The sequence below is a fragment of the Ctenocephalides felis genome, unplaced genomic scaffold (assembly GCF_003426905.1).
Source record: "Ctenocephalides felis isolate EL2017-DRISC unplaced genomic scaffold, ASM342690v1 CF-g0.4_SCAFFOLD_01886, whole genome shotgun sequence".
Classification (NCBI taxonomy): Eukaryota; Metazoa; Arthropoda; class Insecta; order Siphonaptera; family Pulicidae; genus Ctenocephalides; species Ctenocephalides felis.
The window spans coordinates 85,862,454-85,872,864 of NW_020538040.1; the positions used below are offsets into that span (position 1 = coordinate 85,862,454).

General features: G+C 30.2%; 2 non-coding genes across 2 annotated transcripts; one reads left to right on the plus strand and one right to left on the minus strand.

Moving 5' to 3' along the window:
• Positions 1 to 695: 695 nt before the first annotated feature.
• On the minus strand, positions 696 to 768 carry Trnak-uuu. The gene has a single exon. It is a non-coding gene; the product is annotated as a tRNA-Lys (tRNA).
• A 1,325-nt stretch (positions 769 to 2,093) lies between these two features.
• Positions 2,094 to 2,166, plus strand: Trnak-uuu. The gene has a single exon. It is a non-coding gene; the product is annotated as a tRNA-Lys (tRNA).
• Positions 2,167 to 10,411: the final 8,245 nt, after the last annotated feature.

Here is a 10,411-nt window from a genome sequence, read left to right on the forward strand (position 1 = left end):
AACGATTCTATGGACGCCACCAAAGAAGTCTTCAAATATCAAATTAATTAACTTGAAAACTATAAGAAAAATTGTATCTGAACATACTACATACATACATATAACACACACTTTCGTTTTTTCTAAAATGTTCCAAAATGTAAAAAATAAAAAATTCATTTGAATTAAGAAATGTATTTTATAAGCTAAGATGTTTTAATGACATTTTAAAATTTTTGGCTTCAGGTCAGTAAAAAATATTTTTCTAACTGATTATTGAATATTCATTATATTAGGTATTCAAAAATAGAATATGAAATGCTATTTGCTGTTAATATATTATATTTTTTAAGTAAAATAAGATTATATTGTATAAATAGACATAATAAATTATGCGTCATATTGAATACACTATTTTTGTACGCCCTGGCGGCACGTAAGATGAAAGAAGAGATTTATTCCACAAAATATGCAAATGTCTTTTTAAAAACTATTATTATACCTGACATTAAAACGCGCGCGTTCGGCCAGAAGAAACGACGGATGCTAATGGAATCAGCGATAAAGATAAGAAATTTTGTGATGTCTCTTCATTTCTTGCGAAAACCTTCATTTCTTTAGGCAACAATGATGTGATAAGATGCTTTTTTGGTTCTGTTAACGAGAATATTTATATTCACGAGGGCATAAGATTAAATGAATGCAAAATAAATTACCGCCCGAACAGGGACTTGAACCCTGGACCCTTGGATTAAAAGTCCAATGCTCTACCGACTGAGCTATCCGGGCTCGTTGGCGGGAGATTTGGTAAAGACGAGCCGAGTAACATAGAAGATTGACTGAATGCCAGAAATATAATGCAAAGACATTGAGTACATAGTCTTTTTAACCAGTTAACTCTGAGTGACGAATATACTCGTCATGGAAAAGCGTCAAAATTGACGAACATATTCTATTTTATTGTCATTATAAATATGACGACTCATTTGCTATTTAAATTGCAATTTTTAAAAAAAAAACTAGTGGTGTCTGGCATCGTGTGCTTTAAGACAAATTGCTAGAACTTCCCGTAGTGATAATTAAAATTTAAAAAAAAAAAAAAAATTTTCTTGAAACATTGAAAAAAATTGACAAGTTTAAAAAATTGTATTTTTTTATATTCTGATTTTTTTATATTTTGATTTTTTTGCATATTTTAATTTTTTTCCACATATTGAAGATTTTATCAAGAAATTGCACTGCGTTAGCGTTAGACAAAAATATCAAAGCGCGTAAGCGCCGCGTGGCCGTCTAACGGTTAAACATTAGTACAAAACCTATTGAAATATAAACAAAATTAGTATGTATTAATAAAATCTCTATAAAGTATCTGATAACTTGATGTACGTATGTCTAAAGATCCTCTTTGACTGCCAAATAGCATTTTTTTTTACTTTTTTATTGGATCTCCGAAACCGCTAAACCTGCCTTTACAAAAATTGAAAATTTTCTTCATTTTGTCAATACACATAAAATGTTTTTTGAATCAATAAAATCGCACGCTTCGTTCTCTCAAAAACTGAATTAACATTTTTGGCACTTTTTGCCCCGTATGTTTAAAACGGCTGTACCTATCATTGCCAAAAACCAATCAGTACAATCCTTATCAATAGCAATCGAATGTTTTTTTAATCATTCAAATCGGTTAATCCGTGCGCTAGAGTTCGTGGACGAAAAATTGTAGCCTAACACACACACAAATGTTTAATTACTGTGCGGGAAGTTCTAGCAATTTGCCTTAAGGCACACTGCCATGCACCACTAGTATTATAAGTATTATTATGAAAAAAACCAAGCCATATATATATTAGCCATATATATTTCTTATCAAACATTTTAACCTAAAGGCCAAGTAACAATTTTAACATTTCGATTATCTGTGCTATCAGCAATATTTTATCTCACGTTATCTAATTTTATTATTCGATTCAACATGCGTGTATGTTTTTAGAAGTGTGTGCGCACAAAATTAGAAGCATAAGATAGAGTAAATGTAAAGCATGTGATTTCGATGAATTGTTGTATCAGTGATAGAAATATCTAGGAGATTTCTAGGTGCTGCGCAAAGAAGCAAGGCCCGGATAGCTCAGTCGGTAGAGCATTGGACTTTTAATCCAAGGGTCCAGGGTTCAAGTCTCTGTTCGGGCGTATCTTTTTATAATAAAATTTAAAATTTCATTTTATTTATTTTATATAAATCTATTATCAGTTACCGATGATATGTCACCATTAGAGAGTTGTACAGAGTTTATTATTGACTAAAAAAATTGCGAGAATGTTAAGCATTTGCTGACGAGATATTTTTACAAAATCACCCCGGCTCAAGAGTTTGTGTATTAAAGTACAGATATAAATCTGTAACTGTAAGGAATTGTTCAAGCATTACGTAAGAAGATTTAGTACAATTATTTACCCCCCACCCCCTTTGTCAGCAAAAGTAAGCAAAGCTGTCACCAAAATGTCACCCAAAATAAGCAAATCAATTCTCCCCCGCCCCCCTATAGTGCTTACGTAATACTTGAACGGCCCCTAATTACACATATAAATGCAATCGAAAAGAAAAGTTTTATGAAAACATTTGAGTGTAATAGGGTAGAACTGGGTTTAAAGATCCAAATCTCAAAAACAAGTAAAGTCTCAATTTTTAACAATGATGAATTAGCTTGTAGCTTTAATGAACATAGTCAGATAGTTGCTTGTTTGGTTTTCCAAACTTAATCGCGGCTGCTATTTATCAAATTTATTCCAATGGCTTCAAAATGACGAAAATCAAATTTTGACTTATCACATCACAAAAGTACCTTTTGACACAAATTTTGAATCATATTTTTTCAAATTTTGATGAATTTTTAATTTTTTCTGACAAATTTAGTCTCATTTGATTCAGAAGGGCTTGGAACGCCGAGAAAACATAAAATTAGCAAATCAGATTTTTCGGCGAAAATAAATTTCTCCTTCAGGAAGTTATTATCATTTTTAAAGCTTGCTTTCCACAATATGTTGAAAATAGGCCATAATTTTGTTTCTAGATAATTCATTATATTGGGCTATTATATTATTAAGCATTTTTATAAATGTAGATCTATTTTTTTATCTTTAAATTTTCTTATACATTATTCTTTATGAACATTTTAATGTTCCTCTATATTACATTTATAAGTGGTAAGTATCTTGGATTATACTTGACAATGTTCATCTGGCCATGTTCTCTCTTCTTTATTTTCATTTAATTTGTCACAGAATCTTAAATATGAGACTTTTGACGTTAAGTACCATTTTATTTTAATGCCTTGTTTTCTTCAGTTTAATTACTGCATCTTATGTAATTTGAGGTTCCTCTGTGACCACCAGCATCATTCTAAAATTCCTGGTAGTCGGCTGTACATTAGCCGTTAGAACATATCATAATTTATCTAAACAGGAACTATATTTCGAGATTTAATATACTATCACTTCGTTGATTTGATGTTTTCATAGAATGCATTGTGTTCCAAGAACTTTACTACAATCTTCAATATTCACATTACTTCCATCTCTTCTTCATAAAAAAAATATCTATTTATGTAATTTTTATGTCTAATTATCAATTCAAAGAAAATTTACATTCAACCATCACGAAAATTCACCCAAATAAGAAAAATTAGAATAATGGAAAAGTAATTAAGATATTACATTATATTATATATTTTGGTCAAACAAAAATAATAAAACATTAAATGAAAACAAAAAAAAACAATCAAAATAACTAAAATCATTAAAAATCATAAACAATGTTCATAATTGATAAAATAAATTTGCAATAAAATATTCAAAAACTTACAAAAATAGACAATATTAAACGCAAACATAATCAAAGAAAAAAATCATAAACAAACAAAAAATTAATTGCAAATACAATAAACAAAAAAAAAATCAAACTAAAATCGCATAACATTTTTTTTTTTGTCATATTCAATAATTGAGATTCATGAGAAAAACTAATTTTAAAAAAAGCACAAAGAAAAACAAAAAATAGTTGCAAATACAAAAAACAAATTCAAATTGCAAGAAAAAAAATGAATTGAAATTATAAGAATTATCACAAAAAGAACTAACAATAACACAAAAAAATTGCAATCACAACAAAGTAATCAATATCAAATTGAATTTGCAAGTAAATAATAAAAGTTATAATAAAAATATAAGCTGTATGAGAAAAACTAGTAAAAACTAATCAAAACAAGCACAAGAAATAAAAAAATAGTTGCAAATACAACGAACTATTGAAAATTGAATTAATTTTGCAAGAAAATAAGGAGATTAAATTAAAATATGACACATTAAGGTACATTTCAAATTTGAAAGTAATGAAATATTTCGAAAATTTGAACTTTTCAAACTTTGATTTTCTTTGAAAATTGTGATTTTTTTCTAAACGAAACAAAGTTCTTTGTTAAAGCATTTTTTTACACAGTATACACAAGCAAAAAGTTTTTCTAATTATTAAAATCGAATAACCAGTTCTTTCAAAAACTGCATGACCATTTGAACACTCTTTGCGCGCCATACCTCCAAAACGGCTAGACGTGCCATTTCGCAAAAACATCTTGCAGTCAGTACGAACCGAAAGTTTTGAAATTGGTTATTATACGAGTATACTGTCAAAAATGTCAAAAAAATTTATTTTCGATTTTTTAGCGAATAGTATAATTTACTACGGAAAATATGTAAAAATTATTTATTTTAACTGAAGTATTCCATGGTGAATAAATATTATAGAACAGCCCACATGTATTTAATTAGAGGTTAAGTGGTTTATATATATTCTTAGGTGTCATAATATTTGAGTTCACAAATACTATACAGAAGGCACAAGAATTTACCTAATGACGTATGTTAATAACAAATATAAGAAACTTTTAATTGGCGTGCGCTCTGTCCAAATGTTTATATTAAGAGCTAATACTATAAGAGATTCATTTTTTATTAATTTGGAAGCATTGGCGCCCTTGGGAGCAAAGAAATTTGAATATATATATATATATATATATATATATATATATATATTACGTACATATATAATCTCACCATCAATTTTAAATACACGAGTATTTAATAACTACAAATCAATCGTTGGCTTTTAATCCCCGTTATGAGCGTATGCGAAATCACGCGAGCCGATCCTGTACCGGTACCAATTACCGTCGCGAACGGCTCATCTCATTTTAATTATCGCATTATGAAAATTTCTCCTTATCATTAATTAGCCGCGGACGGGATACCATAAAATCAAAGAAACAAGAAACTTCAACAGATTAAGTAAGGCAGCGGCGAATTTCATACCATTCATTCGAAATAACCATTCAGTTGCGATTGCAATTAAGGCGCCGACACACACTCACGATTGCTGACACTACAGGATACTCACTAACAAGGAGAAACTCAGATTTACTCAACTGTTTGATGAATCTCCGCCATGATAGTCAAATCGAACCCCCTAAAATATTACAGGCATTTGAAAAGTGATTGGATTAGAGATGAGATTAACTTGTTTTATGCGAGTAGATGTCTGAAATATTATTTTAATTATATTTGTTTGAACGCCTATCTGCATAAGATATAAAATTAATTGTACATGACATAGAGTAGAACTAACAATAAGGATTGCATCCATTGATGTAGTTCTTCACAGTGTTGAGATATAAATTGTCAAACAGAAAAGATGAAAGGAAAATAGAAGTTTACTTGTAGCTAGATCTGAAACAAGTCATTAGATTTTTTTAAATCTTCTGAGGTGTATTTGTTCCAGCAGCTTTCTTGGAAGGATTTTTGGGTAATCGGTGAGTCTGTTTTGGTACATATGCCTGGAAATCTCTTTCTTAATAAAAGTCTCCCAGTTCGTCGTGGAGAAGTCAGTTGGGGGTCGATTTTGGAGCGTTGGCAATTTGCCTAAGCAATTTATTCTGAAACCTCTGCAAGATCTCTATATTTGATTGGCTGGCCGTACCCCGAAGCTGAATGCCGTATGTCCATATAAGCATTTGGTCTTTATTTTAAGTAAATAATTCTTATAATTAGAAAAAGATCATTGCGATAGGTTTAGGTCAAAGCCAGTTGAGTGCATAACAGTATTGAAAGTATTCATGATGAAGATATGTATTAAAAACATAATAGGTCCACCACCAATATCTCAAAATCAAATAAACTTAGTAATTTTTTAACAGTAATATTCGAAGTCAAGGGAAAAAGATGTGTAACGATTCATCACCTTGATTTTTACGATGTCGCTGTTGCAAGATATATAGCAATGTTTAAAAATACATAACAAAAGTATTTTCCTTGCAATTAGTTTTTTTCATTGTGAGCACCGTTGTTTAGTTTACGGGAGCTTAATACAACTCTTAGGTATACATTATTCATATACACCTTATAAGGTGTATTGTTATTTTTAAGTTAGATTCAACTGCTTTTATGTAACTTCTATTAAAGCTTGCATGTAGGTAGGGTAAAAGAAACCAACTGAACCATCACCTTAGCAAGAGTGTAAACAATAAAAAAAAAGTTTAACAAAGATATTTTACAAGACATAAGTTAGTTAGTTATTCCAACTATGCTGTTAATTATTTCTGTCAAAATACCAGATCAAGGTTATATACAATGTTATCTATATAAAAACTAATCCCATGAAATTTATATTTTGCATTGGTTGAATAATACAGCTATTATTTCGCGAAAGCCCTTCAAAATTAGAAGTAAGACATTGGATCTGTTTACCTCTTGGCCATCCCATTTTACCCAGCCTATCGGGTAACAAAAAACACATTTCTACAATCATCAATTAGCTGGGAGTTTTACTGAACAAAGTCAGATTGTAGTTTGTTTAATATGTGTTATTTGGTGTGATGTAATTGGTTTGGTTTTCAGAGTATATAGTTCAAAGCAATTGAACCATTGGGTCACCCCCAGCCCAATATGAAAATGCGTCATTATTCAATATATGCGTCTTTAGTCCATAACAGAAATCTTTTGGAGAGAATTTTTGTGGTACGTAAATCAACTATTATTATTACTAAGCATTTAGATGCAAGTGTACCTTTAAGGTAATAAATAAAAATGCTTGAATTAACACATGGAAACGAGGATCTCTTACTATCGTTTGCCGGTTTCGCAGAATGTTCATGTGTGTATGAAACCTAAGTCATCTCTTTTTGTTCGCGAAGCGTTTTAAACGCCGAGAGATTTAAACGTGTTTTATTATGCGCAATCGTTAACATTTCATTAACACGGCTTGGTGAGTTAATTAACGGTTACCGTTAAGACTGCGGGTTAGTCGAACGACGGTACCATGTGTGGTATAAGGTGATCGGATGTTGTTTGCTCTTTGCAATTGATGTTTTAATTATCGACGAAATGCGATATCTGTATTTTAAACTTTTATTGTTTTTTGGGTAAAAATATGTTATTCTTAATGATATATAAAATATTGGTTGAGCATTTTAGGTGCCTATATGCGCTTTGTATTTAAATTATTCTCATGATTTTAAAGTTCTTTAAAAAAAATTGTTTTTACCTTTCTACCTCATCGCTTGGCCAAAATTTCAATAAAAATTTGATTATTTTATATTTTTGTAACATCGAAAAACAAACAACTACGTGAAGGTATTCACAGTGGTGTAAGCATAATTATGCATGACATGCACTGGGTGACGGTTGTGCCAGGGTACGGTAGTGACTGTCGTCATAACAGCTAAACTATACTGATTATGACATCGGGTCCAAAGGGAAAAATATGTCGTATGTTTTGTTTGAACATGTCCCCATTATTGCATTTTTTTTTTTTTTTTTTTTTTTTTTTTTTTTTTTTTTTAAATTTTATTACTAATTATTTTTTCTTTTTATCTTACATACTACATATATTTTACTTTTTCTTTACATATTTTTACTGTTTATTACATTTTTCTTTACGAATATTTCTTCCAAGGGCAGGTCCGTGGGTTGAGTTGAAAATGCACTCAATCATGGTTGCACGATATCAGAGCCTTTACATTTTTCTGTTGTATAGGGATACAAATTCGACTTCCTTTTTGTATTTCAAAGCGATACCATCTTAGTACCTCTTTACTTCCAAGTGGCGTGTTGCCACTACAGCTTTGCCCACGAAAGGCCATTTTCACTTGAAATCATATTTGAAATCTATGATTTCAAGTGAAAATTTGGTATCAAGCTGTTTTGATACCGAACCGACCGAGGTTGGATTCGAACCCGGGACTAGGATTTGCTAGCCCACGTTCTTACCACGGGACCACGGCCGGTCCTTTTCAGTGTGTGATCTGTAGACCACATTGGTTTATTCAATTTCTTTTAATATAAATGTTTCCTATATACAGATACATCACTTCGTTTGTTATTCTGCAGTAAGTTGAATATTTTAGTAGATAATTACAAGCAATTAGTTTTTACGAAGATAATTGAGCTAAGTCATAATGATGATTTGTTTTCAAAAGTGTGCGTTGGGGCAGGCTGTGACAAAGTTTGTGGGTACGGTTGTGACATGTATTTCTTGCTCATTTTGGGTAAAAATTGAACCGATAAACACAAATCTCACTTAAGGGGCACACTTAGTGTGAAATTTTCAAAAAATCTAATTTTATTTGTTTCCATATTTTGATAGGTTATATCTTTAAAAACAACATACTAAAATTTAAAATCGATATCTTAAGTAGTTTTTGAGTTACAGCCGTTTAAAAGAGTATATATCTAGTATATATATACTATAGCGATCCTATAACGATTATTTTATTTATTTAACATTATTTAGCATTATCATTTTATTAAACCACTAACGATCATTTTAGCTAAACGCTTTTTTCTCGAAACAGCATTTTTCGAACTTGCTGGAGTGATTACTCGGAGACAAATGATCCGATAGCTATCAATTTTTTTTTGCATCTCCTGTATATAGTTCTCCATACGCTGACCCTCCAATTTTCTGATCTGTTCAAAAATCGAATTTTGGCAGGCCAAAAACGACCAAAATTTTGGGAAAAATTTAACTTTTTTTTTTCAACATGCCGCAATTTTATCAATTTTTGATTTTTTTGTTTGCGCGTCATTTCAAAAATATTTAATATTTTATTGCAAAAATTTTACTGTGTATTCTAAAAACATGTATAAATATACCCTCAAAGTTTTAAATAGATGAATTCACTAGTTTCTTAATTTTTTAATTCTCAAAAATCCTTTTTTAAGGATTCTTGTGCGCGTATGGTTCACACGCGGTTGAATTGAAACTTTTTTGTTATTGTACGAGATGGCAAATAAATCAAAAATAAATACATAATATAACAATTTTGAATAATGTTTATTAGAAATATGGTAACACTCGTGATGCACATTTATTATTGTCAACCATTATGCATATTTATATAATAATAAATTTTAAATTATATATTTATAATAGCATTAAAATATTTATAATATATGAAAACAAAATGTAATTAAAGTCATACTTCAAATATGACATGATCAATTTGTCATTGTAATTAGCACGGTTGTTACACTCACTTTTTTGTATGATTTGATTGTATGACGATTACGATTAAGGGGGTATTCTACTGTAGAGTCATGAATTTCGCCCGGTTTTTGAAGCGCCGTATAAAGGAAACAAATAATATTTTTACTATCAATTTTTTTATCATTTGTTTATTGATATTTTATTATTACATAACAAAAATATTGTTGAAAAAAAATTAAAATTCACAAAGTTACGAGCAGTCAAAGTCGGGGTTCCCAAAAAAAGAGGGTGTCCTGGCGTACATGATTCCAACCCTCCTGGTGATTTGAAACATAAAAAATAGATGGATTCTTAATTATAATAGATGCCGCTATCGTATGAACCTTGGATAAGTTAAACAAAAAATTTTTGTTCGAATGGCGGCAGTTTGAAAAAAAAATTATTTTTTTTCATGTTTTTTTAACAATTCCGAATTTTTTAAAAATACTAAATGAAAAGTTATAGTTTTGGGCAAGGTCCATACGATAAAGCGATGTATAGAGAAGATTCTCTCCAAATTTGAAGTAAATCGGTTCATTAGAACTCGAGATATCCTTACCGCCAGCTCGAAAAAAGTAGTTCCGAGAAAAACGCGTTCAAAGTTTTGAGACAAGTCGGACCCGAACCGAGGCCACGTCACTAAAACGGCTATAACTCAGGAAATAATAGCAATTTTGAAAAATCCTTTTAATGACATATTTTTGAATAACTAAACTTTGAAAATGTGAAAAAAAAATTTTTTCGATTTTTTCAAAATTCTACAGTAGAATACCCCCTTAAGGACAGTACGATTACTTAAGAACAGTATTTTTGTATTTCCACGTAGATAAAAGTTCGAATTGCCATTTAATTAATTTACTG